At 43.9% G+C, this 27147-nt stretch overlaps 1 protein-coding gene and 1 long non-coding RNA gene across 5 annotated transcripts in view; one reads left to right on the top strand and one right to left on the bottom strand.

The window, feature by feature from the left end:
• Positions 1–3777, top strand: part of LOC144586305 (uncharacterized) — a 36914-nt gene extending 33137 nt beyond the window's left edge. The window contains exon 2 of the long non-coding RNA XR_013541065.1: positions 176–3777. This is a non-coding gene — a long non-coding RNA (uncharacterized LOC144586305). The remainder of the gene's footprint in view (positions 1–175) is intronic.
• The window catches only part of CDC42EP4 (CDC42 effector protein 4), a 32558-nt gene extending 5737 nt beyond the window's left edge, over positions 1–26821 (bottom strand). Inside the window, exon 1 of one of the 4 annotated variants that reach the window (XM_020806741.3) lies at positions 26674–26821. The gene's annotated coding sequence lies outside the window, so the exon portion shown is untranslated. The other 3 variants (XM_072990760.2, XM_078384321.1, XM_020806742.3) reach the window with 3 other exon arrangements.
• Positions 26822–27147: the final 326 nt, after the last annotated feature.

Raw genomic sequence — 27147 nt, 5'->3', positions numbered from 1 at the left:
CTGCCAGGAGTGGCTCTCAGGCCACGAACTCCAGATCGATAGGAAGGGAGGGCGGAGTCCACAGCAACAGCAGAAGGTGAGTGGATGGTCCACCCGCAGGGGGCTGGACCCTCATTATGTTCACCTGTGTGGGGGTATTCATATTCATATGAGTGGTCCTCGTTTGACCAGATAGGCGGGATATTAAATAAATAAATAAATAAATAAATAAATAAATAAATAAATAAATAAATAAATAAATAAATAAATAAATAAATAAATAAATAAATAAATATACAAACACAAATACCCCCATCTCTACTTTATACCTAGAAAACGCTGCAATGACGTCTCTAAAGGTGACTTGACAACTTCTGCCTCTCTTTTAAGTTTATTTTAAGAAAGTGCACCGGTCCATCCGCCTCTCTGTATGCTCTCCATATATTCTCACCCTGCCTTTTGCTATTATGTTTACTGAATTGTGAATCTGCAAGTGGGGACTGTATTACCTTTTAATATCTGTATGACACTTTAAAAAATGAACCATTACAATTTTTAAATAAAGAATATCATCATTGAACCTATAAGTGATATTAAGAGGGGAGGAGACCCTTATTCTGCTGCTAATCCAATACACCATATTAAAAGGAAACCTCCAGACTAGTTCTTATTCTACTGAATGACGTTTCAAAGTTATCCTGAAGTCATGAGCGCTAGAAACACAGAAACCACAAGAATGGCAGCTGCACCCAACTGAGAGCCCAGAGAAGGCTGGTGACAGCCAACAAGACATTTCATGCCCCCGGGTATGGCTGCCTTACATTGAGCTGAGTGCTTTGTCAGTATGTCAGTGTGTATACAGGAGAAATGTCATTCTGAATCAACAATTCAACAAAGGCCTAAGCAATTAGGGGAAAAGTCCTATAAGAAGAACACAACAGCTCTGCCAAAAATAAGAGGTAGGTCTTTCATTATTACTCATATATTTCTGCTGAGGGGAATGTTCAAGAGCTGGCTAAGGCATCCTCAAGCTTTAAACAAAAACTAAATGAAGGAAGGGGAACACTGGCACTTGGGGATTTGAGGAGAACAAAAAGTTGCAAGTCACAGATGCTGAAAGAATTGAGTACAGGCCATAAAATGAAGCTAAAGAAAGAAAGAACGAACGAAAGAACGAAAGAAAGAAAGAACAAACGAACGAACGAACGAACGAACATCGGAAAAATACATGTTCATTTAGCAGATACAAAGGTGCAAAGAACCTTCCCATACCCTACAATGTAGGAGCACCTTCTGGCTTTCTCCATCCACTGTGGTTTTGCCTGCTTGAGAAATGGCACTGCAGGCACATGTTTTAAAACATAGCCAAACAAAAATGGGATGGCAGTTTCATGGAAATCCTCCTGTCCCCGCAAAGCATTGCCTTTTACAGCAGATAGAAGATGGAAACAATTTTTGAAACTGCTTATGAATGATTAGACTTACCACAACATGGGTGGTACATTGTACATGGCACACAGTACATTGAAAGAACTATAATATATAGACCAACAGCATCTTCATTCAGAAGTGCATTCTGGAGAAGATAGACAGATGCTTCACCATGCTCTCCTGCAGTAAACTACTACGTACATGATATGTAAGTAACACAGATAGGTATGTTAGCCCATGAAAACCAAAACTAAACCAAAATCCACAGAAGGAAAATAATACTTTTAAAAGAATCAACTAAAACTGCACAAAAGTGTGCACTTTTTTACTTTCTTCAAAATTCTTCTGCAGAGTAGAGGGTATAAAATCTACCATGGACCAGGGGAAAAACTAATAATCTGATGTTGCTGTGGCCATGAGATTTGCTGTTAAATTCAGTCTGTAGATGAGAGATTTGAGATTGAATGGGTTCTGGTATGTTTGTAGGTATCTGATGTCTAGCAATTGCCTTAGAAGAGTAGAGAAGAAATAATTGGACTCCATTTCTAAAAATGCAAGTCAGGCTGAAATTCACTGTGTAGAATCTGTCTGTGTAGCAATAAAACAAGGTGGCCATGTTTACTACATGATCCCTGATTGGCTGGGACACTAAAGAAGAAAAAAACCTGTCCCCACCTTTTCCTCCAGCGATACAGGAGAGCCATAGAGGGAAGAGGCAAATAAGAATTGCAAAGAGCAATGGGAAAAGGTATGCTTGCATTTTAAAGGGAAGTGAGTCTTACACCTCAAGGCACATATGAGAAATGGCTTCATGAGGCATAAGAACCAAGACTGAAGGAAGGAGTGCAACTGGAGGACCACTTCTTATCATTCAATCACGCTGACCATCACTGTCAATGTGAAAGGTGCCTGTTTAAACATGTGCAAGTTTATCCTTCACAATTTTGGGCTTTGCAGTCTGTGGTCTGCAACCTCAAGTATGTAGTGGAAAAAACAGCATGCCTTTATTTCAACTTAAGTAGCAAAAGTCAATAGGCACTGTCATTTTTGCCACTAAGAGATATTCAACAAAGAACATGCATGAAAAAGAATATTGCAGCACTCTCTGCTAGCCTCAGAAGGGTCTGCTTTGTTTTTACCTCCCTTTCCTCTCTGTGAAAGTCAAGAAGCCCCAGTGCCATAACCCAGGAGATCATAGTGGAGAGTCTCTATAACATAAGCTACATATGTGCAGATGACAGGAGTTATAACTGGAGTTATAACTGGAGTTATGATGTTGTACAGTCAGAAGCGGGGAACACAGGGCAGACCGCCACTTCTTGAGAATCTCAGCTCTCATTTTTCCTTTAGAAAAGCAATCTCCTGTTGCTGTAAATACAGGGTTGCATGTATGTGGACAATGCTTAGCAAAACTTTAAAAGAGCATTAGAGAAAGAAATGGAACAAGATTCCCAGTCATCAGGGTTTAAAACATCCATCTCATTTCTGTACAGATTCTTGTTGCCCCCTCCAGCAGGTGGAACAAATTAAGCAAAGTAAGCAGAATTAATGCATTGGAAATCCAGATTCTGCTTATTGTGCACAATGTACACAGACCACAGAATTTACCATTAACTGGTTCAGATTTCATCCTCATTCCCCCACAGCATACATAACCCTTTATTAAGACCCTGCTGCGTATCCATGGCAGAGGAAGGTATCAGCTGCTGATATGAATAGGCTGGAGAAATAGTCTCTACAGCTCTAGACATGCTGACTGGACATCTGAATCCCTTTAATACTAAACACACACTCTTATTTAAGACAGCCAAACTTACACCCTGTCCTGATTCCCCGCTGTAACTCCTATTAAACAGGAGCCTCCTGACTGCCAAGTATGTTCAGTTACACATGCTAGACTTCAAAGCACTGAGATAGGGGAACAATAGGGGTCTTTAGCCCATGACTATCTACCTTCCTGGACATCAGGCCTTCATGCCAACTTCAAGAGATCTGGCCATCCTGGAGAAGTAGACAGGATACATCCACAGTATTTTGATTTGGAGGTGCCACACCAGGAACTCTGGACTAATGCAAGAAGGAAAAGACCAGAAGCAAATGAGCTTCCTAAAGCCACACCTTGTTGCTCCTAGAGACACGGGGTGAACATTTGTTTTTGCCTGAGTATTACAGGTGAAGAAGCTGCTGGGTACTGGGATTTGAGAGAAGGCAAAGGATCCTAGCGATGCACTAAAATGCTGAGTAGTAGCTACAAAATTCCAAAACATAATTTTCTTTCAGTTTACTTAGGACAGACAAACTGGGTTTTCTGTTTCTGGCATCTTTGTGTAAATATTCTGGCTTCTAATTATAAAATGAATATAAAAATTGAATTCTGACACAGACTCCTGACTTTATAAAATAAAAATAACATCTGTCTTTTGATACAAATTCTGCAACTGGAAATGTAACTGCAACACTGGCGCTCAGCCTGAGCACTGGAGCAGAAAACCATACAAAGGGCATGGAGAAAGTCCTGAATGCAAAGTCCTCCTTCCTCCCAAACAGATGTCACCAGTCATGTATCCTGTTTTTTGTTTGTTTGTTTGTTTTAGGTGGGGTAGGTGGGGCTTGGGTAGGTGGGGCTCGTCAGCCATGGAAGGCAGCCCATCTAGGAGAAGGAAAACTCCTATTTCAAACCTCCACTGCCTTGGGGCTATATCCCCTCATGGAAAAGGCTTCAGGAGTTAACCTCGAGGCAAAATCCGGAGCTGGAGTCCCGAAGGCAGCCCGTGTCGTTCTGCCAACTCCTGCGACATTGCTGGAACCAGTTGTATTGGCTCTTGCCTTTCCATTGGACCATTTCAGTAATGTGGAGAGGCGGGATCTGCTGCTTGGGTAACGGCCTGTCCTCCATATTACCTTACCCAGGCTTCATGCTCTGGAGAGGACACTCCTCGATTCAGAGCATGTTACCATAGTCTCTTGAGACTGAAGGATGCCTATGCTATGCTATGCTTGTTTTAGAACAAGAGCCTGGAGCAGTTATCCTCATTCTTTTCCAGCTTTGGCTATCTAGAACAACTCCTTCTTATCAGAGACAATAGCAGCCACTGACCACATGCTTGCAAACTTTTCTTCCAAATTCTGACAGCTAGCAATTCATTGTTGAATAAGGGAACTTGATCTACACTATTATATTTTGCATTCACCAAATAAGTGCTATAACAAACATGCCATGGATTTGCACTGTGAAGAAACTGAGGATCTTGGGAGCATGGAACATAGAATTCAGTTACTGGAAGCTTTGCTGCTTCTTTGATGAGTACTTTCCTGGGGAGCTGGCCAAGAAGACAGAGGTCAGTATGTGTGCAGGACAATTCACACCTTCAGTTAACCTTCTGTAAACAAACAGTTCAAAGAAAGACTGAGTGGGGACTGATGCTTCCAGACATTGTTTAATAGAAGGCATATCAAAACAGCACAGAAAGGAATGTGATGCTTCCACTTGACTTTAAAACCCACTCAGCCTTCCCAGAGACATGCAAATTTAGGCTGTGAGAAAGAAAGAGGAAAATGCTTTTGTTTGGGGGAACATGAAAGGGGATTAAGATGATGATTGTAACAGGTATGAGATAACTCATTTAAAGTACAAAGGGGATTAGGAAAACTGGATACCCTACCTTCTCTCTCAGGAGAAAGGTGCTTTGCTCACCCACTGTTCCTCAGTGCCTAGAAGGGGATCATTCTAACTCAGAAGGAGGGGACTGTGTCCATTTGTCATTCTACAAAGTTGTGCTGGGAAATGCACTCTGTACACATCCCAGATCCAAACTATTGCTTCGCTAAGGCATGAGTATGTATGTATGTATTATTTCAGTTTGCATATTTCCTCATAGTGCACACACTCACTGCATGGTTTACAGCACATTAAAGACATATAATACACCTAAATACCTAACATTTAATACTTAAATAGATAAAACCTTGTCCCTAGCTCAAACCTAACCTTCAATAAAATTAAACAGATTAAAACATCTCAGGTAGTTAATAAAAGACAACTTTGAATAATATGGTTTTTGCCCAATTTCTTAAAAAGAGAGAGGGAAGATGACTTTCAAGCCTCTACTGGAAGGGAAAGGGCATGATCCTTTCAAGCAACTGTCTAAAGTTTGGGTTCAGTGGATTTGTGGTACTAAAACCAGGCCTTGCCTTGATCAACTCCTGGGCTTTTTTAGTGTTTGTGGGGGAGTGAGGGCAGCTAATTTGCAAGGCTGGGATGCTAGCTCTAAGTGCTTGGCTTTGAGAATTTGGTTTGCACTTCCTGCAGACATTGCCAGATCTGAATAAACTGGAGTGTTCGGGAGTAATACACTCTGTCAGAATCCACAGCCATCACTATTACTGACTCTTACTTCGGCTAACACAGGAGAAACAAGAGTGGTGTGGCTATAGTGGGGGACCTGGACCAGGTGCTATCACCTGCATGCACACTCTTTTTCTCCCCTCTCCTGCTTTTTAAATAGATGTCATGAAGCAGATGATGTAATCTTGGTTGAAATTATAATTTTATCAGGAGAGAAACATATGATGAACTCTCAAGCTTTACAGCTGAAGGGCCTAACTTGAAATCTTAATCCTTCAACTGTGGCTATGGGAGAAGCCTGATGAACCTAGATTTCAGAGCACAACTTGCTTGCTTCCTTATTTAGTCAAGCAATCAGTCAGTCAGTCAATCAATCCTGCTCAACTAGTGGCTGAGCCACTACTCTGAGAGGCAAACAAATATCAATAACACAAAATGCACAACAGACCCAATAAATAGCAAGCAAGGAACATAATATCTCATAAAGAATAGTAACTATAAAATAGTTATAACTATTGGATACAATAATATTAGGCTGAAAAAACAGGGCAAGTTCATAAGTGGAGGGAAAAAAGTCCAAAGATTCAAGTGAGATTACTCTGGGGTAAGGTAATAAAAGCCAGGTTTAACTTGTCTCTTAAAACCAAGGAGGAATGGGGCTAACTGTACCTCAGGTGAGAGTGAGTTCCAAAGTGATGCAGCAACCATAGAGAAGGCCTGGTTTCTAGTGACAGATTTTCAGGCCTCTATCGGGGTCGCCCCTCACAACATCCCAGTAAATGAGGTATGGGTAGGACAGGTAGACATTTTGAAGGAGAGGCACTCAGACAGGTAAGGTAGCAAGGTCCCTGTAGTGGAACCCAAAAGATGACGTCATTCCTGCATGTCAATCAGAAGATAGAGCAGGAGGGGCGGAGTGAGAATGACAATTAAGACAGCTGGAAGGGACAGTTAGAGAGAGTTGGAATAAGACAGGGATAGAGAGAAGTAGGGACAAGAAGTTATTGAGAGAGTGGTAGGGTTTAGGAATAGATTAGAGGGGTTAGGAAAGAGAATTGAACAGTTTACATCATTTTGAACAAGCAGGAATGAACACATAAGCATAATATAAATAATACCAGTGATTGAATACATGATTTAAAAATTGAACACCTGAAACAATTATATTTGATTCTTATAATTTTTGTTCTTTAATAAAAGAAAGTTTGATCAAAACCCTGATTCCTATGTTCTTTGAGTAGCTCCTAAGTGTGTGGGAATTGTATTGGTATTAAGAGAATCCCTGGTGGCAGCGAAAAGGGCGTTTTCACCTTTGTGGAGCCCATAGATATTAAGGGGCGCAAAGGGGGATCGCCACAGTCTCAAACTGTTGAGGGCTTTAAACGTTAAAAGCACCTTGAACATGGTCCAGAAGCATACAGTCAGCCAGTACAGATGCACCAGGACAGGTGACTTATGATCAAACTGTGATCTACCAGATACCAGCAGTTGCTCGTAGCAGCTTGGCAGCCACATTCTACACTTGCTGCAGCTTCCAAACTGCCTTCAAGGCCACTCCAACATAAAGAGCATTGCAATAGTCTATTGTCAAGATTACAAACGCATGGACAAGTGCTGCTAGGGATATCCCATCAAGGATGAAGGTATACAATCTTCCTCAGTGGTAAAAGGCAGACCTGGCCACCGCTGAGATCAGATTTTTCCATTGAGAGGGCTGAGTCCAGAAGCACACCCAGATTTCTCACCTGATCCTTCAGAAGAAATGCAACCCCATTTAAACCAGATAAACAGCCACCTAATTAACTACATTTCAATCCCACCCATCTTGTAACAGAGTACTACCATGAGAGGCTAAAAGCAATTTTAAAAATGAAAAATAATAACCCACCCACCAATACAAGTTTGGTAACATTACTACTTGGAGCCGCAGTTTCCAAAATCCCCCAGCTAGAAAAATAACATTTCAAAGCTTTGGTTGAGAATTATAACCTAGGACAAGCTCAGTTTTCTCCCATGCTAAGTGAACAGCACGAAGCAATAGCTACCTTCAGTTCTGTTGCATGGAGTACATTGAAACTAACCAAAGCCACATGCACTACAAATGAGAGAGAAAGACTGGTTGGTGATTGCTGGGAATGAGGAAGAGTGAGAGATCAAGGCTGTACACCTTCTGGTGAGGCAGCATTTGTGTGAACTGAAGTAATTCCTTGGACCTGTATTGCCTAATGGTGAACATCTGGAAAGAGGGTTTATGCTTCACTTTTTCATGACTTCACTAGGAAGTGAAATCTCAGAGGTTTGCAGACATGTCTCAGGGGTAACAGGAAATAAAACTCAAACTGTATTTACATTTTCCTGCCTGGCACAGTGTAACAGATTAAAACTGACCTAGAAAACCCTTGCTTAGCTGGCTTCTCCCTCTCTCTTTGGTAACAGGTCACTTTGAAGGGGATAAGGAGGTACAGGTCATTTCTTAATTGCAGTTTGTGTGAATTGAAAGGAGTGAGTGAGAAAAACAAGTGGAGTAGACCCAGATCCAGTGTTCATGATCAAAAGGCACGGTGGAACTGGTGGTGCATATTTCCCTCCTCAATCAACTTATTTTGGTAAGAGAAAGGAGAAATGCAGGAAGTTACAAATGTAAGAACTTACATCTGGACTTCCCCCCCCCCCCAACATCCCTATAAAATCCCTTGAGTAAGGAAGGATGACTGCACAGCTGACGTCTCATCTGGAACAGCGCCCAAAGCTTTGTGTTAAAACCAAGTCCATGTGTATTCTTCAACTTTGAGGAACCACAGTAAGGCTGCAGAACATCCATGCTGGGCACTGGATGTGGCTCCCCAGGAATCTCAGCCTTCTTTTAAAAGAAAAAAAATAGCTTCAGTTCAGATAATTACACAGATATTTATGGCAAGTCACAGTGCCTCCCACTGAAGTCTCAAGAACCAGACAGATAACCAAGTAACATTTCTGGGGCAGTGGTGGGTTGCTAACTTTCCTCATGATTATCAAAACCCACCCAACCAACCAAAAATATGTCAGAATACGGAAATAGATTTATTTAGATAAACAGCCTCCCTGAAACCTAGAGATGGTAACATGTCCAGGTTCCCCTGAAAATGTTCTTTCTCTTGCACATGCATTCAGATGTCCCTTCCTCAGAAAAGGTATCAGATAGCTGACATATTATCTCCTCCAGGACTAGCACTAGCTCCAGACAGGCAATCATCTGATGTGTTCAGCAGTCCAGCCTGCCTAAACTTCCATAGCCTAGACTGAGCCCCTTCTAGGTAGTGAGGAACACCTGGTGAGGCAAAGCAGATTTATCTTGAGAAATAGGCGAGACTATCCAACTAGTTTTCGTAATCAGACGGAGGTCACTAGTTCATAAAGTTACTAGAAATTAGAAGTGATTTGATGGCATGTAACAAAAACTGCAGTCCATCTTGGCTGACAGGAGAAACAGCATTAACCAAGCTAGCTTTGCTGACTCCTTGGATGCCCTTTTTTTGCCTTGGTAACCACTAGAGTACAGTGGTGCCTCGCATAGCGAGTGCCCCGTTTAACGACAAATCCGCACAGCGATTCGTTTTTTGCGATCGCAAAAGCGATCGCATTGCAATGTTTCCTATGGGGAAAAATCGCTTTGCGATTTTTCCCCATAGAACCCCGGCGGGCGCGTCGGAGCAGCCGCGGGCGAGGTCTCTCCCGCCGCCGCTCTGAAGCGCCGGCCAGCCGGCATTCTCGGGGCAGGCGCGTTGGAGCGGCCGCGGGCGAGGTCTCTCCTGCGGCCCCTCTGAAGCGCCGGCTGAAGCGCCTTTGGTTGCAAGCGTTGCTTGCAAGGAGGGAGATGATTCCTCCCTGCCTGGCTGACTTGCTTTTCCAAAGGAGAAGCAAGCCAGCCAGGCAGGGAGGAATCGTTTCCCTCCTTTGCAAGCAACGCTGGGTCCTCCTCGCACTGGGCTGAGCTCAGCCCAGTGCGAGGAGGACCCAGCGTTGCTTGCAAGGAGGGAGACGATTCCTCTCTGGCCGCCGGCTTGCTTCAGCCAGGCAGGGGGGAATCGTTTCCCTCTTTTGCAAGCAACGCTGGGTCCTCCTCGCACTGGGCTGAGCTCAGCCCAGTGCGAGGAGGACCCAGCGTTGCTTGCAAAGGAGGGAAACGATTCCTCCCTGCCTGGCTGGCTTGGAGAAGCAGCCTGCGGCCAGAGAGGAATTGTTTCCCTCCTTGCAAGCAACGCTGGGTCCTCCTCCCACTGGGCTGAGCTCAGCCCAGTGCGAGGAGGACCCAGCGTTGCTTGCAAGGAGGGAGACGATTCCTCTCTGGCCCCGGCTTGCTTCTGAAGCCACCCATCGCGGCGGTGGGGACCCCCAGAGAGGTCTCCCAGGGCTTGCACACCACCATGGGAGACCTCCCTGGGGGTCCTCGCCACCGCGATTGGTGCCTTCAGAGGTTTCAAAGGGCTTTCCCCAACATTGGAGGAAGCCCTTTGAAAGCTCCAAAGGCAGCGGAGCTCCGGGTGGCTAGAGCAGGCCGGGGCCCTGGCTGCTCGCCCCCAGCCGTGCGGAACCAGCGGAGGGGCGGGAGGCTAGAGCAGGCCGGGCTCCTGGCCACTCGCCCCCAGCCGCGAGGAGCCAGCAGAGTGCCGGGAGGCTTCGGACGGGTAAGTCCTTTTTAAAAAAAATTTTTGTGTGTGCGTTTGGACTGGGGGGGTTATGTTTGTGGTTTGTTTGTGTGTGTGTGTGTGTGTTTTGTGGTGTTTTTGCTGCAAGCGCTTCGGCTGTGTGAAAATGGGGGCTTTGGTTCTCCCAAAGGCCCCATTTTCACACAGCTGATCGGCGGTTCCAAAATGGCCACCGCAACCATTTTCGCTGCCCTCGCTTACCGAGGGCGCGAAAATGGCTGCCCCTATGGAGGAACATCGCTGAACGGTGAGTTTATCCCCAATAGGAACGCATTAAACGAAGTTTAATGCATTCCTATGGGATTTTCCTTTCCGTTTAGCGATGTTTCCACATAACGACGATTAATCCGGAACGGATTAATGTCGCTATGCGGGGCACCACTGTATCCTTCTACAGAGGGGAGGAAGCCACCTTTTCAAGGCACAATTCCTTTGCTTCCAAAAGTGTACTGTTCAGTGTGCACATGTAGCTGCCATGAAGACATGCCCCAGGGAAGCTGCTTCTAGTGATATTGTAAGCAGTCCAAGATGACAGAATGAGTTACTCTAAGCAAAACTGATAGTAACTAGAGCAATTTGTGTTGCAATGTCACCCAGACAAGAGAAAAATGTCATGACTCCCGTCTGTATCTGAGAGGGCTAAAGCAAACAAACAAAGACAAAAAGAACATCCAGCACTGCATACATAATAGATGGCAGGATGGAGAGGAAGAACCAGTTAGACTAGGCAAAGAAGAACATATGGCCAAATTGATAACCCTACAAATGGCCCTGCTGGGATGCTGACTCACAGGATGCCAATGTTTATAGGAAATACAAAGACTCCACAATGAGAGCTTGGTAGCTTGCCTCTTGCTTCCCACCTATGCTCAACTCTAGCAACACAGCTATTGCTCACATCATCTGAGGCAAGCTGGCTTACTTCGCAGACATCCCCACTGAAAAGGGAGAATTTTCTTCACAACCAGAAATAGATCACATTACGGAAGACCAGAATTCTGTGGAACCAAATCATCTCTTAAAAATAAAGCTGATGATCTTAAGTTTAACCTTGCCCAGATAAACCAAAGGCCTATCTGTTCCTGCATCCAGTGAACAATCAGATGACTATGGGAAGTTAGCAAGCTCAATCACCCCGAGTTGCTCTGATTCTTCAGCAACTGGTATGAAGAGGCCTACTGCCACCAATACTACAGATAATACGTAGTCATCATGACTGAGAGAGCATTATCCTCCATGAATGTCTAATTCTTCTGCACTGGTGGCCATCACCACACCTTGCAACAGTAAATTCCATAGTTTGACTACGATATTGCATTAAAAATGTGCTTCATTTTCACTGTAGTGAATCTTTCACTGTTCAGTTTCATTGGATGATTCCCTACATGGGGATTCTAGTATCGAAACAGTTCTTCGAGTCCAAATATACTTTTATAGATCTGTATTAAAGGTAAAGTTTCCCCTTGACAATTTTTGTCCAGTCGTGTTCAACTCTAGGGGGCGGTGCTCATCCCCGTTTCCAAGCCATAGAGCCAGCGTTTTGTCCGAAGACAATCTTCCGTGGTCACATGGCCAGTGCGACTTAGACACGGAACGCTGTCACCTCCCCACCGAGGTGGTCCCTATTAATCTACTTGCATTTGCATGCTTTCGAACCGCTAGGTTGGCGGGAGCTGGGAAAAGTGACGGGCGCTCACTTCATCACGTAGATTCGATCTTACAACTGCTTGGTCTTCTGACCCTGCAGCACAGGCTTCTGCGGTTTAGCCCACAGCGCCACCACGTCCACCAGATCTGTATTATACCCCGCTTATTTGCCCTTTGCTTGAAATCTAAAAAGCCCCAGATATTATAACATTTATTCTACTTACTTAGAGTTAACTTAATAAATGAGAAATACCTGGACCTATCTACACTGCCGAGTCTAATTACTAAAGTAAAATAAGTAGAGAAAAGTCTCCCCTTTGTTTAATTTGGGGGGAGGGGGAGGAGAGGGTTGGATAGAAAGGAAAGAATGGTGCCTCTTGTCTTCATCTGCAATTCAGCAAGAGCTAAGACAAGATCCTGTGACAATCATGCTGCTACTTGGATAAAGCTCAAGGGAGACTGAAGCTTTAATAAGGCATCTCTGAATAATCTGCCAAGAAATGCTCCATTGAACGTCAAGATGTTTGAGAAATTTTCAATAGGCAGATGGTGGTCAGTTTCAAGGTCAGATGTCCCCCAAACATTTGTGCGACAGGAACACAAGAAGCGGTTTTATACTGAAGCTAAATACTGTCAACAGTTCCCAGCAGTGACTCTCCAGGGTTTCAGGCAGAAGACACTCAGAGCCCCACCTGAAGATGCTTGGGACAAAACCTATAGCCTTCCGCACACAGAGAATGTGCTGTACCTGAAAGATTATGTGGTTCCACCTGGGGAGGCTTTTTAGGTCTACCATCTTCTGACAGGGTAAAAGGGGTCCCTGTTTTGAAATATTTACTGGGACTGGTGGAGACCTACAGGCACCACATTGGCCAGCCTGCCCCCACATTCAGAAATTAGGAGGAAGTTCTCCAAAGCAGTGGTCCCCAACCTTTTCAGAACCGCAGACTGGTTGGGGTGGGTGGGTGCGGGAGGAGGGTACCCCCTGTGCTTGCGGGTGGGCATGGCGCATTCACACACATGCACAGGTGAGCGCACCACAACCACCCGCGAGCACACCATACCCACACATGAACACGCCCGCTCACCCACCCATGTGCAAGTGTGCCACACCCACCATGTGTGCATGTGGGTGGGAGATCTGTTTCTGTGGCCCAGTCCTATGAAGGCTATGGACCGGTACCGGGCTGGGGACTCCTGCTCCAAAGGACTGCCAGAAATTGCTTAAAGCAGAACTAATCCAGATTGTAAAGAAATGTCAATTATCTGACTTTTAGTTGATTATGTATACAGTACTTATAAGTGGAGTAAATCTGCAGCCAGCAAAATGAGGAGGGTATTAGATGATACGCAGGTGTTTACTCGGTCATCCATAATGCTCCACAAGGATGCTGGGAATCAGCCCAGTGGGACTTCTAATCCCAGCATTCCAAGCAGCGCAGAAAGCGATAATTGAATTAGGAGGATTATATTTACAGTAATATGATAAAGAGCAGATATGTTTATAGTGTCTTACAGGTGCAACCGGCCCTTTGAGGGCAACCATAATGCCAATGTGGCCCAAGAAGAAATTGAGTTTTATTCCTCTGCTCTAGGGGTTAGGAGGCAACTTTGCCATGTTTTGGAGTCAAAGCTCTCCTGCTCCCAAATATATATATAGTCATGAGAAAAAGAAAGTACACTCACTTTGAAGTCTATGATTTTATTTATCAAGACATTTAAAAAAAATCATCTGGCAGCAGGTCTGAAAATTAGGTAAATACAACCTCAGATAAACAACAACACATAACATATTTACATTGTGTCATAATCCATTTTTATAAAAAAACAAAGCCAAAATGGAGAACCATATATGAAAAACTAAGTACACCTTATGATTCAGGAGCTTGTAAAACCACATTTAGCAGAAATAACCTGAAATAATTGTTTTCTGTATGACTTTATCAGCCTCTCACATCATTGTGGAAGAATTTTGGCCCATTCTTCGTTATTATGCTGCTTCAGTTCACTGAGGTTTGCAGGCATTTATGCACAGCTCTCATAAGGTCCCACTTCATGAGATCTGGACTTTGACTGGGCCAGTGCAACATCTTGATTTTCTTTTTCATCCATTCTGTTGTAGATTTGCTGGTATACTTGGGGTCACTGTCCTGTTGCATGACCCAATTATGGTCAAGATTTAGCTGTCAGACAGATTTGACTCTAGAATACTTTGGTATATAGAGGAATTAATGGTTGATTCAATGACTACAAGGTGCCCACGTTGTGTGGCTACAAAAGAAGCCCAAATCATCACCTCCCCTCCAACACTATGCTTGGCAGTTGGTATGACGTGTTTGTGCTCATATGCTGCATTTGCTTTTCACCTAATGTGCTGTGCATTATGGCCAAACATCTCCTCTTTGGTCTTGTCTGTCCAAAGAACATTGTTCCAGAATTCTTGTGGTTTGTCCAGGTGCAACTTAGCAAACCTAAGCCATGCTGCCATGTTCTTTTTAGAGAGAAGAGATTTTCTCCTGGCAACCCTTCCAAACAATCCATACTTGTTCAGTCTTTTTCTAATTGTACTGTCATGAAATTTTAACATTTAGCATGCTGAGGCCTGTAGAGTCCAAGATGTAACTCTTGGGAGTTCTGCACTTTTTTTGAGCATTGCATGGTCTGACCTTGGAGTGAATTTGCTTGGATATCCACTCCTGGGAAGATTGGCAACTGTCTTGAATGTTTTCCACTTGTGAATAATTTTCCTCACTGTAGAATGATAGACTTTAAATTGTTTGGAAATGGCCATATAAGCTTCCCCAGATTAATGGGCAGCAACAATTGTTGTTTAGCCAGCATTTTAATTAAATAGTATTCTTTAGCTGGCCATATGAGCAGGAGGATTTATTAATATTAATGTTTTAATGACTGTTTTTAACATAGGATATTATAATGTTGCCTATTTTAATGGTTTTATTTTTTTTTAAGTTTTAACATTGTTGTACCCCGCTCAGAGACCACTGGTAAAAAATCTTGTAAATAAATAAAATAAACAATTGCTTCTCTACGATCAGTGCTGATCTGGCATCGTGTTAACACACACTTGACTGCTCCAGACCAGCAAACTGCTAAAACGTCAGCTTTTATAGAGGTGGTCACACTTGCTGATGATCAATGAATTTCACAACAGCATTTGTTTAGCAGGACCTGGCTGCTACTTAGCCTCTTAATTCCTATGGAAGCAGTAATGGTGTACTTAGTTTTTTCACACATGGCTTCTCTATTTTGGCTTTAGTTTTGTTAAATAAATCATGACATGGCGTAATGTGTCATGTGTTGTTGTTCATCTGAGGTTGATTTTACCTAATTTTCAAACCTGCTGAGAACCAGATGATTTTTATTATGTCCTGAAACAAAAAACCATAGAATTCAAAGAGGATGTACTTTCCTTTTCACAAGACTGTATATATGTAAATGGCCAATAGAGGCCATGTGGACAAATTATCAATTTAAAAAGCCTTTTTAAAATAAAAATATTAGGAAGAGAATGTGCATGTGTAATCTTGGAATATGGAGGCTACCCATTCCCAAGTTAAACCACCAAGTATCAGAGAACTGGGATTACAACATTAACTTTTTTCTATAAAAGAGATGGGCAACTGTGGCCCTCCAGGTATGTTTGAAATACAACTCCAGTAATCCTCACCACTGGCTACAGAGCAGATGGGACATGTAGACCAAACAGTTCTGGAAGGCCACTGTTGCCTATTCATCCTACACAGCAAGCACCTGAAACAACATCACTGAAATTCTCATTGCATGAAGCCTGCCAGAACTTGTTGTTTACCTTACCTTTTATTCATTTACATTAATTCTATACCATCCTTCTACTAAGGCAGTATATAGATAACTAAAGAACCAAAAAACAGTAAAATAAAAACATAATAGTACATTAAATCTAAAAATAAAATAACAATTTAGAAATCAAAATTATAATGAGCCTCTCCCGTTGCTCTTAATAACTGAAAAGGGTTGTTTGTTTATTGCATTTGTACCCCGCCCATCTAGTCAACTGACTACTCTGGTTCCTGCCAAGAGAGGAACTCCTTGAAATAAAGAGGTGCTAAGCCGTTCAAAGCTTTAAAATAGAGATGGGCATGAAGTGCTGAATGTGTCCTGAGAAGGCGGGGCTCGGAAATGCAGAAAACCTTTCGGGCTGATGGCCAAAACTAGCATGAACTGCCCATTCGTTCCCACCTCTACTTTAAAGCACTGAACCAACACCTTGAATTCAGCCTGGAAAACAATAGGCACTCAGTGTCTATCAATACTGAGGTTATACGGTCACAATATTGTGCACAGATCAGTAGCCTAGCTGATGCAGTTTGCACCAATGGAAGTTTTCGTATGGTTTTTAAGGGAAACTCCCACATAAAGTATACTTCAACAGTCCTACCAGTGACCATGACATCAGCAGCTATTTCCATATCAAACCAAATCAGAATGTACTGAAGCTGAAGCACTAAACATAGGCGGGAAACACATTTTATACCACTGCTACCATTCACGGATCCAGAGACACTCCCAGGTTAGTACTCAGACCTTTTGGGGATGGGGTGTGTTGATCCCCACAGGAATAGCTTGAATGCCAATTTTTAACCTATATCTTCCACTAACCTACTTCCCTCTCTGGATTTAGTTTCACCTTGTTCACCTTCACCCATCAAAATGTTTAGCATCTGGCAGGAAGAATGAGAACCACAGCAGTACATTTCCCTCAGCACTGAACCCTACCAGATGGTCCAGAAAGACAACATGGCTAATGATACTGAAAGCCATTCAGAGGTCCAGGAGACATACCTTGTACCCCTTTCTACATTCCCAAGGCAACCAAAGCCATCTCAGTCCTATGCCCCAACTGAAACCCCAAGATAATCAGTATCATCTACATACATATGAAGCTGTAAGTCAGCTAACCTCTGGACCACACTTTGCCCAAAATGGAATATCTCAGTCTGGTCCATAGCTTTCTCAATCAGTTGAGTCAAGAAAAGATTTCTTTTATAAAGGTCTTATATCACTGCCTTCTTTAAGCAAGAGGGTGTTCTTCCCACAAGGAGGCATTAGTAATTTCTCTCAGTCATGTGGTCTGTCCAGTCTTGGGCTAGGCAGCGATGGTGGCCCTGCTCAGCTCCACAAGCCTGGAATGTCACTGCTGTATACAAAGCTGTCCCAGGAAGAAGCAAAGCATTTTCCTTTTCAATAATAAGCACTTCTGTGCTACTCTGTTCACAGCACATCTATTCCTTGATGCCCGGGCATGGAATCCCAGGGAAAAGCTGACTCTCTTTCAGGCTAGACATTATTCACCATGAACAAGCACTGTTCTGGATTTGCCACACTGGAGGGCCTGTGGTGCATTTGGCATCACGAGGCAACACTTTGTAAGAGGAAAATATCATAAAAGCTAGGCTTTGATCAGAATTACTGGAGCACAAGTTGAATATTTGCTTCCCAAGCCTTCCAAAGAAGCTAAGAATTTCCTTGGGGGAAAAAAAACAAGTGAAGGGAGGGGGTAAGCAAACAAAGTCCTCTTTATCAACTTGGTTTTATATACGACTATCTCCAGAACATCCTTCATTAACATTACATGAGGCCTCTCAATTTAAGTACGGTATAGGCCATTTTTAGCCAGTCACAACATTATCAATGCTACCTAGCTCTGAGTGAAAGACTTATTTGAAATACTTTTTTTAAAGTACAGACTCTGTTACAGTTCTATAACTCCCAAACTTTTCTGTTTACCCTGCAGTTCAACGCCAGTATTATCTACTCTATATCTCAAAATTCATACTAGTGAGAAGAGTTGCAAGACTTCCAGGATTCACAACATTGAATTTTTGAGCCTAATTCACCAGGCCCTAACCAGCCAGATCTCTATTCCAACCTTCAGTCAGAGAGGCATGTATGCCAGAAGAAACCAAAAGGTGTGAAAGGAAGGTACAAGTTACTATATGGTCAAATACCATGGGATTGTTTCAGTTTATAAACTGGGTGAATTCAAAGTATTTTTAACTGACCACATGATGCTAAGGCTGATTTGAATTGTTCCAGCCCTTTATGCTCCCAAATGGACTTTCCCCCCTCTGCCAATGGGGTGGTGGTCTTACTTTTACAAGCCAGAAGAATTCAAACATACTTTCCCCCATATGGTTGTGATATGTTCTATAGGGGCATGTATTTAGGTACTGTTTTGATGATGTAGGCAGTTAGGGCATGTGCTCAGGACTGGAGGAACATGGCCCCATATTCTTTTCTCTACTCCGAGTGTCCTCTGGATTTGTTTTAAATAGTTCTTACATATATAAGATTAGCACTATATCACTCCATCATCTTATTGCTGGGCCATCATTATTATTTCCCATATTAATGCCTCCATCAATTCTCCATCAGATCGGCAGAGGCAGGACCAGAGGAAGGAAAGAAGAGAGGCCTGTGGGCTGGAATGCAGATCCCATGGGATCCAGTATGAACTGTTAAGGCTTGGATCAATCTGCAGTGTGTGAGCACTGACTTTGATTTCAAATGTAACAAAGGCTGCAAATCAAACTGCAGCAATATAGTCACACCCAAATTTCTTTGGCTGGCCAGCTATTGTGGGCAGGGCAGCAACATATCCAGAAAGTCACTGGTAGCTAGAATACCACAGAGACAAGGTATGTGAGCAAATGTTTCAGTTTATTGATCAGAAGAAATTGCCCCCTTGCATCAGAACAGGTGAAGGTGGCCAGAAAATGTTTCAGTTTATTGATCAGAAGAAATTGCCCCCTTGCATCAGAGCAGGTGAAGGTGGCCAGTAGCTAAACGTAAAATTACCCAATTAGCAAGAACAAGATATGTTAAGGAGGTTCATGGCACAGTGGTTAAACTGCAGTACTGCAGCCAAAACTCTGTTCACAACCTGGGTTTAATCTCAGGTAGCTGGCTTGAGGTTCACTCAGTTTTCCATCCTTCTAAAGTCAGTAAACTGGCTACTCAGTTCACTAGGGAGGGGTGTGTTGTGTAGCCTGCATAATTAAACTGTAAATCACCCAGAGAGTACTTTAAGTGCTATGGGGCAGTGTATAAGTAGCATGCGTTGTTTTTTGTTTTGTTTTTGATTGGCTTTATATACGAAACTGGGGTGCCTTCCTGAAGGAAGAGAATTAATTTCCATTTGTTAAAAGATAAATGATTTTTAAATTCATTTGAAACCCACAAGGAAAGGCTGCCATTAACATTTACTTTTTTCTCCTGATACAGTAACAAATGCCAAAACACCTCCAGAAAAAAATAAGCTCAAGACTTATCAGTTCTGGCATATTTCCAGAAGGTGTCATTTCAGTTGCCTGAAGTTTTTCTTCTAACAAGGCATCCCCAGCAGAAACTAAAGAAAAAGACTTGATATATGACATCAGCAGCACTACATTAAACAAAGGAGGTGTTATAACATCTGTACATAAAATCTCTACTGGAGTGTTAGAAGCCAGACTGGATAGATTGCTCTTCCCACAGTCTTGCTACAGCTTTACGTTTTGTGTTCTTTCCCAGACTGCTTCCTTTTCCCAAAATAGCTAGTAGCTGAGAAGCTAAGTAAACCAAGAATTCAGACTAACCAATTAGGGCAGTACTCCACTTTTCCAGACCACAGACCTACCTTCACTCTATACAGTAGACCCTCTACGTAAGGAATTAATCCGTATTGGAATGGTGGCTGCAAGTCGAAAAGTCTGTAAGTCGAATCTCCATTGACCTACAATGCACTGAAAACTGATTAATCCCATAACCAGTGGTTTTTATTCTATTTTTTTCCATTTTGGTTTTTTTCTGGTCTGTAAGTCGATTCTCTGGCTGCAAGTCGAATCTAAATTTTGCAGCCAGAGAAGTCTGTAACTCGAAAAGTCTGTAAGTCGAGCCGTCTGTAAGTCGAGGGTCCACTGTACTTCAAACATGCATCTAGGAACCCACTTATTATAACAGTGATATTACTATTGTGATCCACTCTAAATCCCAACCCATCAGCCAAACTCCAACGAAGGTCAAAGCCATTAATGGGTCAGCAGATCAAACAAATGTATAACTTAAAAACCAGGCAAAGAAAGATGGGGCAAAATTATCTTTGAAAAAAGAAAATAAAGCTGACACAGAAAGGAACTGGAATGTATCTAGACAGCAGTGTTCATAGTCCATAAAGCTTGCCAAATTCTATCAGTTAATCAAGAATCAAGTTTTAAAATTCAGCTTATGATGAAGCAAGTAAAACTACAAGGTCAGTTGTCCTGTGGGAAGGATCCATTATTGTAAGATGTTGCTGAATCCTAACCATATTTTGACCTAAGTGTCAGATTTATTCAGAGCTCTACATGTAGTCCATAACAGGTGTTGGAATCTGCCTACAGATATTTAAGTTACAATCTCAATAGACCACAGCATATCCAGCAGACAGGGATCATTAGCTGTATTCCAGAACATATGGGCGACACCGCCTTGTCCCTGAGATTGGAGGTAACACACTAAAAGTCATTGATATTACTCAGTGCTCTTGGACAATCATTACTTTTGTGACTGATGACAATAATGATCTTAGTTTTTAACATTAGTGATATGTCCTTCTGATGTGTTAACTTTCTCTTATGGCACTACTGGTGTGTTATCATTATCATCCACTTTTAATAATAGTTACAGCATCCCATTAAGAGATGTGGTGGTGCTGCGGGTTAAACCACTGAAGCCTCTGTGCTGCAAGGTCAGAAGACCAGCAGTCGTACGATCGAATCCACGCAACTGAGTGAGCCCCCATCGTTTGTCCCAGCTCCCGCCAACCTAGCAGTTCGAAAGCATGCAAAATGCAAAAATGTGAGTAGATAAATAGGTACCACTTCAGTGGGAAGGTAAAACAGCATTCTGTGTCTAGTCTTGTTGGCCACGTGACTATGGAGGATTGTCCGTGGACAAACGCTGGCTCTGTGGGTTGGAAACGGAGATGAGCACCGCCGCCTAGAGTTGGACACAACTGGACAAAATTGTCAAGGGGAACCTTTACCTTTACAGCATCCCATTAAAAGGGTGAAAGGTTGTATTTGACACTCCAGAAGGTGTCTGTCTGTGAGTTAAAAATATAAAAGAACAATGCTCACCTTTTATATAAATGTAATCTGTTAGGAAGCCATGTTACTCTATCATAGCAAAAGAGAAACCAGATGTAGCATCTTGTTTTTATTTCTCAGAATCTTCCATGTACCCAAGCATACTTCTTTGGAGGAATACAGTGCGTACAAATTCCTGGACACAGTCACTCTGTTCAACTGAAGAAATGTGCCTGGACATATGAAAGCTTCGGAAAGATAAAATACTACAGTGGGGTCTTGACTTGAGAACTTAATCCATATTGGAAGGCTTTTCTCAAGTCAAAAAGTCTGTAAGTCAAGTCTCCATTGACCTACAGTGCATTGAAAACCGATTAATCCCGTAACAGGCTGTTTTTGTTCCATTTTGGTTTTTTTCTGGTCTGTAAGTCAAATCTCAGTCTGCAAGTCAAACCTAAATTTTGCGGCCAGAGAAGTCTGTAACTCAAAAAGTCTGTAAGTCAAGCCGTCTGTAAGTCAAGGGTCCACTGTAGTTATAGATGCCACATGACTGCTGGTTTCTCTTCAATAAAGGAATACAATAACCAACAGGTCATGTAACTAAATGGCAAGTTGTGTTTGAAATTAGTCTAATCAGCAATTAGTAGTCTTGAAAAGCAACTTTCCAAACTCTTTGTTGCCCACTCCTGTTCTACTTCTGAAAAAAGGCATGTGCCTGTATGCTATACGAGCCAAGCAAATTTTGCATCCCAGTACTCAGCCTACTATCTCTCTGAGCACACAGAAACAGAGAGGATGGGAACTTTCCTCTGCAGAAACTTTGTTTTTGTGCTAGAACACAGTGACAGACCCTTAGGTGGTCAATAAGGAACCACAGTTGAGCTTTTCAAAGCCAGGTAAAACAATCATCTGCTGGCAGATAGGAGCTCAGAGGACTGTTTACCACTCTTTGGGCTCTGAACAATCAGGCCACACAATGAGATCTGGAATGCAGGGCTCAGCAGAAGCCCCATTGTGTCAGCAGAAGCCAACCCGTTTTAAGTGACCATCCCCCTGGGCACAACAACCTGTGACCAAACCAGTCAGGAAAAACACAACAACAGCACTTCTCAGAATTGCAGAGCTGAATGAACTAAGGCAACCTATGCCCCTTAGAAGTTAAACCTGGACACTACTCACTCCTCTGTGGGACTCTAGTTTCAGACATTCAGAACTGACCACTGACTAACAACTAGTGAAGCCCTTTCAGGTCACTCTTTCAGGTCCAGAAAGATCATGCTCTGTCAGCAGACACATCAGTCAGCCCAGTCAGGCAAATTATTACCTTGTTTCAAAGGAAGCAAAGGCTGAAGACTTCCACCTCTGATCATGTTACGTTAGGGCGAGGCTTAGGTACAAAGTCTTATGTCAGACTACAGCTCTCAGAAGGCACCCCTAGCCAGGTTTGGGGACTGGCTCTGCAGGGCACACTCCTCATGTTGTCAGCTGCAGAGTCAGGTGGTCTTATACCACTCTCTTCCAGAAGAAGAATGCAGCCGGACAGATACCTTTGCAGAGGAGCTGGGGAAGAACTCATCATTCCTACAATGCTATACTACTGTAGGCCATATTAACAAAAAGCACAAAAAACAGTCACGGGACCACCATAAAGCCAGTAGCAAAAATCATCTCTATTCTTTATACTTCCACATTGCTTCTACTCTGGTGTGTTCCAGACTGAATGCAACTCCCAGATTCTCAGTAACCTAACAAAAGCCAGACATTCCAACTGCATGGTCTGTAGGCATCAATAGTGGGTAATGTTTAATAATAATCAGAAATAATAATCAGAAGATCCACAACACCAGTGGGTCCCTTGTTGGGAGAAATGCGGCATATAAAACAAAACTAAAACAAATAATAAAACTAATACTAGTACAGTAATAATAATAGTAGCATGGCCTTCCCATGAATATAAGGATTGTACAGTACACAGGTTTGTTCTTTTAAGCAAATTGCTTCTGGGATTGAGTGCAGAAAACAGCCTGGACTAGTGAATTCATTTACCATTTCTGTTTAAAATAACATTGTCCTTTTTACCAAAGAAGGGGAACAAAACCCACAACCACTGCTTATAAAGACCAAGCAGTTTTGAAAAAAATAAATTTAAAAAACCTCTTTCCTCCAAACCCTAATACTGTATCTGCTGAAATCTTCTGTTCTCCTCTCTACCTGCACAGTCCCTAACAGCAACTAATGCTATAAGGACCATCAGGAAGGGAAGCTATTGTGATGATGGTCATGATGAAGAAATACCACTCGGCTGTGTAAAGGGCTTGAAGTGATATATCAGGGCTTTATTTTACAGACTGAAATTTAGGGTCTCTGCTGAAGCATGATGGCCACAGCCAAGACTGGCCACCTGGGTCTCTGCATTTTTCACAGAGCATCCTTGGACTTTTGGATTTTTGTTGTAGGAATGCCACTATCTTTCCTTAATGGAAGTGGCAATCTGCCAAGTTGCTTGTCAATCAAGACACTGCCATTTATCACAATCTATTGAATGGTCCACCCACAGATTTAAGAGTTCAAAAACCATTTGCTAATTAACACAGAGACACCAGAGGCCATGTTCTCTGGCTTGGAACTTGCCTCCAGGCATTTGTACTGCACTAAGCACTGCTAAGAACCAGGTACCTCATAAGCATACATTATAAAGTTGAAGGACCTGTTTCTCTTGCTGCCTCCACATTTGGAGAGAAATGTCCACTCTGAGCTACTTGAGACAGCTACTGGAATGATGAATTCCAAGCAGGAGGAGAGGCTGCTGTTAGTCCACAAGATATTACAACTTGGGTGGATGTTCAGCATTTGAAAGTTGATACTGTAGTCATGCTTAGTTGTGTACCTGACACCTCAGCAGATGGAAGGCAGAATTTATGGCCCTCCAAGCCAGAACTGCCATTAAGACAGCTATCCTATCCACATTTTCTAGGGAGCACTTCCCCTTAATTTGGTGGAATTTACTTCTTAGTAAACATGCATCCATTGAGAAACCTAAGTTGGTCTTTTGGCTTTAGGGTCTGTAGTATGCCATGCATGGTGGAAAACTCCAAACTATGCTCATCTGTCCTCCAACCCCCTCAATTATTTGGGTCAAAATCAGAGAGCTCAGGAAAAATAAGACATCTCTGCAACTCTTGATTGGGAAGTGGGAGCAAAAAGAGCCAACAATGTTTAAACCATTCATTGAGCCTCTACCCACAAGCACAAAAGGCTGTGTGTGCTTATATGTACTGTACGTGTCTGTGTGTTTTGAAGAAACCCAGCTAAATAATTTATAACATCTGGGAGGGGGAGCTGCTATAGCTGAAACATTTGCCAACATCGTGCCCCGAGCACTGAAAGAAGCATCTCTGCTCCAACATAGATCACAGAGTTAAGCTCACCAGTCTTGCACAAAGGCTTACTATGTAAGGGCAAAGATAACCTCCATGGAGTCTACTTGGGAAAAAAAAAGTTAGAACTACTCTTCATAAGCTTGGTTTATCCATGTATTTCGCAGGTGTGGATCTAAACGGCTGCTGAACAGAGTTGCTTGTACACACAGGACTTGGCAGAGCAGCTTGAAATTTAAGCAAGGCAGAGGAAACAGGAGTGTAACTCTAGCAGCTGCCTTTGTCCAGGATTTGCTTCAGAACACTTTTGTCAAGCTGAATTTCAGCAAGTCAAGCTGAAAAAGAGGCAGCAACTCTCTCTGTCCTGAACCCTCTAAACAACTCCAGGGGGGCTGAAGGTCTGATTCCCCTCCCCCAAAAGCAAAAAGGAATACTGCAGGTAAAGATGGAGAATCCCATAAAGCTGAAAACATTTAAGTAGGTAAGGAAACATTGCAGCTGCGGCTGAGATAAGGAATTGCTTAGTATACCAGACTCCCCAACCCAGCCCGAACTTGATAAACATACTGCCTGTTTCCCTTTCTGTAATCAGCCTTCAACTTCCCAGGCCGGTGCAGAAGTCTAATCTCTGAGGCCTCTTGCCATTGGAGCAGGAAAAGCAAAGCAGGGAGGGTTTCGAACCTTTCCTCCCCTGCAACTCCTTAAGACTGAGGACGACCTGTCTTTTCCCCAAATCCCTCCTTTTCCAAGACAGTCTGCATCCCTACAACCAACCTCCTCCTCCAGGACCACACCATCTAGAAAGGGGCACTTCAAAACTGCAAGAGTGCTTGCGAGCAGATCTTCCTGATCTCCCGCTGGGAAGAAGTTTCCCACGCGGATCCCCCCCCCCCCAGCGTGGCAGGGGAGCGGCAAGAGAGAGCTTGTCGACGGTTCTCTTGTGTTCGGTAGTTCCCGGGATCTGAAAGCTCTTCTCTCTTCCTCCTAGTTCATTTATACCTAAGCACATCGAGGGATTTTTTGTTTCATCCACTACTTCCTCTAACTTTCCCACCGAGGCGCTCATTCTCTTCCCGCAACGCACACCGTCCGAACCGCAACATTCATCATCTCCAAGCCGTGACATTCATTCACGGGATTTTAAAGAGACACGCTCGCTTTTCTCCCAGACAATGGAAAAGGCTCTTTCAGAGAGAAAAAAAAAGGACACCCACTGACTCACCGACACAAGTAGAGACACCGACTACCATACACTCCCCTCCATAAAGAGAGCCGGCCCACACCTCCCCGTTTTGTCCAATTAGGGTGATTAAAACCAAATCGCGATTCGAAGCCGATCCTTTCTTTCCCAGGCTCTCCGTCCCCGCTCTCCCCCGCCGCCCCCCGGAACATAATGCATTCATATTACAGGGAGGGAGGGAGAGGAAGGGGGAGCGCCATCAATGGGTTGCAGATGTACTCGCCCTAAGAGAAAGAGAAGGCGCGCCGGTTTCCAGACTTAACAAACGAACCTCCGCGCTGGCTGGGCTGTAAAGCTAGGAAGGGGCTTTCGGATCAGCCGCCTTGCGATTCTGCGGAAGAAGGGTCCGGGTCTTGCTTGCTCTTAATTCTTATTTATGGAGGACCCGCCCCTCTATTTCTTTCTTAAAAATAATTAACTCCTAGGGCTTCATCCTTACGCCGAGGGAAAAGTGTTTCAAAGGGTTTCAGTCTCCAACAGGGTCTTTGAGCGAACCAAGACTAAACGGATGAAAGAATCTCTCTCTCTCCTCCCCCCCCCCCGCCGCATCTCTCTCTTTCTTTTCTTCCTTTCCTGGCCAGGCACTCCCTTCCCGCAAAATCCCCCTGCAGAGGGGAACCGGGCAAGCCGCCGACGCCGCCACAAAGGGAGCGGCAAAGACCCACCTCGCAGACCCCAGGCTGCCCTTCCCCTCCCGCTCCACAGGCACCTCAGGCAAGCGGGTTCTCCGCCGGGGCTCCTTCTGCACCCACGCCCCCCTCGCCCTCAGAAAGAGCGGGCACACCTGGCGCCTCGGCTCCCCTCCTACCGCCGGCTCTACCCACCAAGCGGACAAGGCAGGCAGGCAGGCAGGCATTCGTACCTGTCTCCGCGAGCTCTAAGGCGTCCTACTTCGGTTACCGCCGCTTCAGCCGCTGAGCTCTCTCCTCGCTCCCGTGCTGCTGCTGCTGCTGCCGCCACGCCATGCCCGGGGAGCTTCCGCCCCAGTTCCCCCCCCTCCCGCCACCTCGGTCTTGCTCCCTCCTCCTTCCTCTGCTGGCTCCCCAAGGAGCTCCTCCGTCCCCCCTCCCCTGCAGCCAATTCTCGGGCCGTGACGTCATCGCGCCGATAGGCCAATGGGGGGGAGGAGACGTCACGGGCCCGCCCCGGCCTCCTCCATTTAAAATCTCAATGCGCGGCGTTCTTTCCTCCCGGTTCTTTGGGGAGGGATGGTGGGTGTGAGCGGGAGTCGAGGGGGAGGTTGGCGGTTGTGAAGGGCGTAAAAAGGCAGCTAACGTCTTGTTCACCCTGCGAGCTCTGTTACTAAGTACAGTAAGATAGGAGATGAGTCCACCTT

Source organism: Pogona vitticeps, chromosome 2, assembly GCF_051106095.1.
Source record: "Pogona vitticeps strain Pit_001003342236 chromosome 2, PviZW2.1, whole genome shotgun sequence".
Classification (NCBI taxonomy): domain Eukaryota; kingdom Metazoa; phylum Chordata; class Lepidosauria; order Squamata; family Agamidae; genus Pogona; species Pogona vitticeps.
Note: the sequence above shows the minus strand (reverse complement) of the source record. Positions and strands in the feature narration are given on the sequence as shown.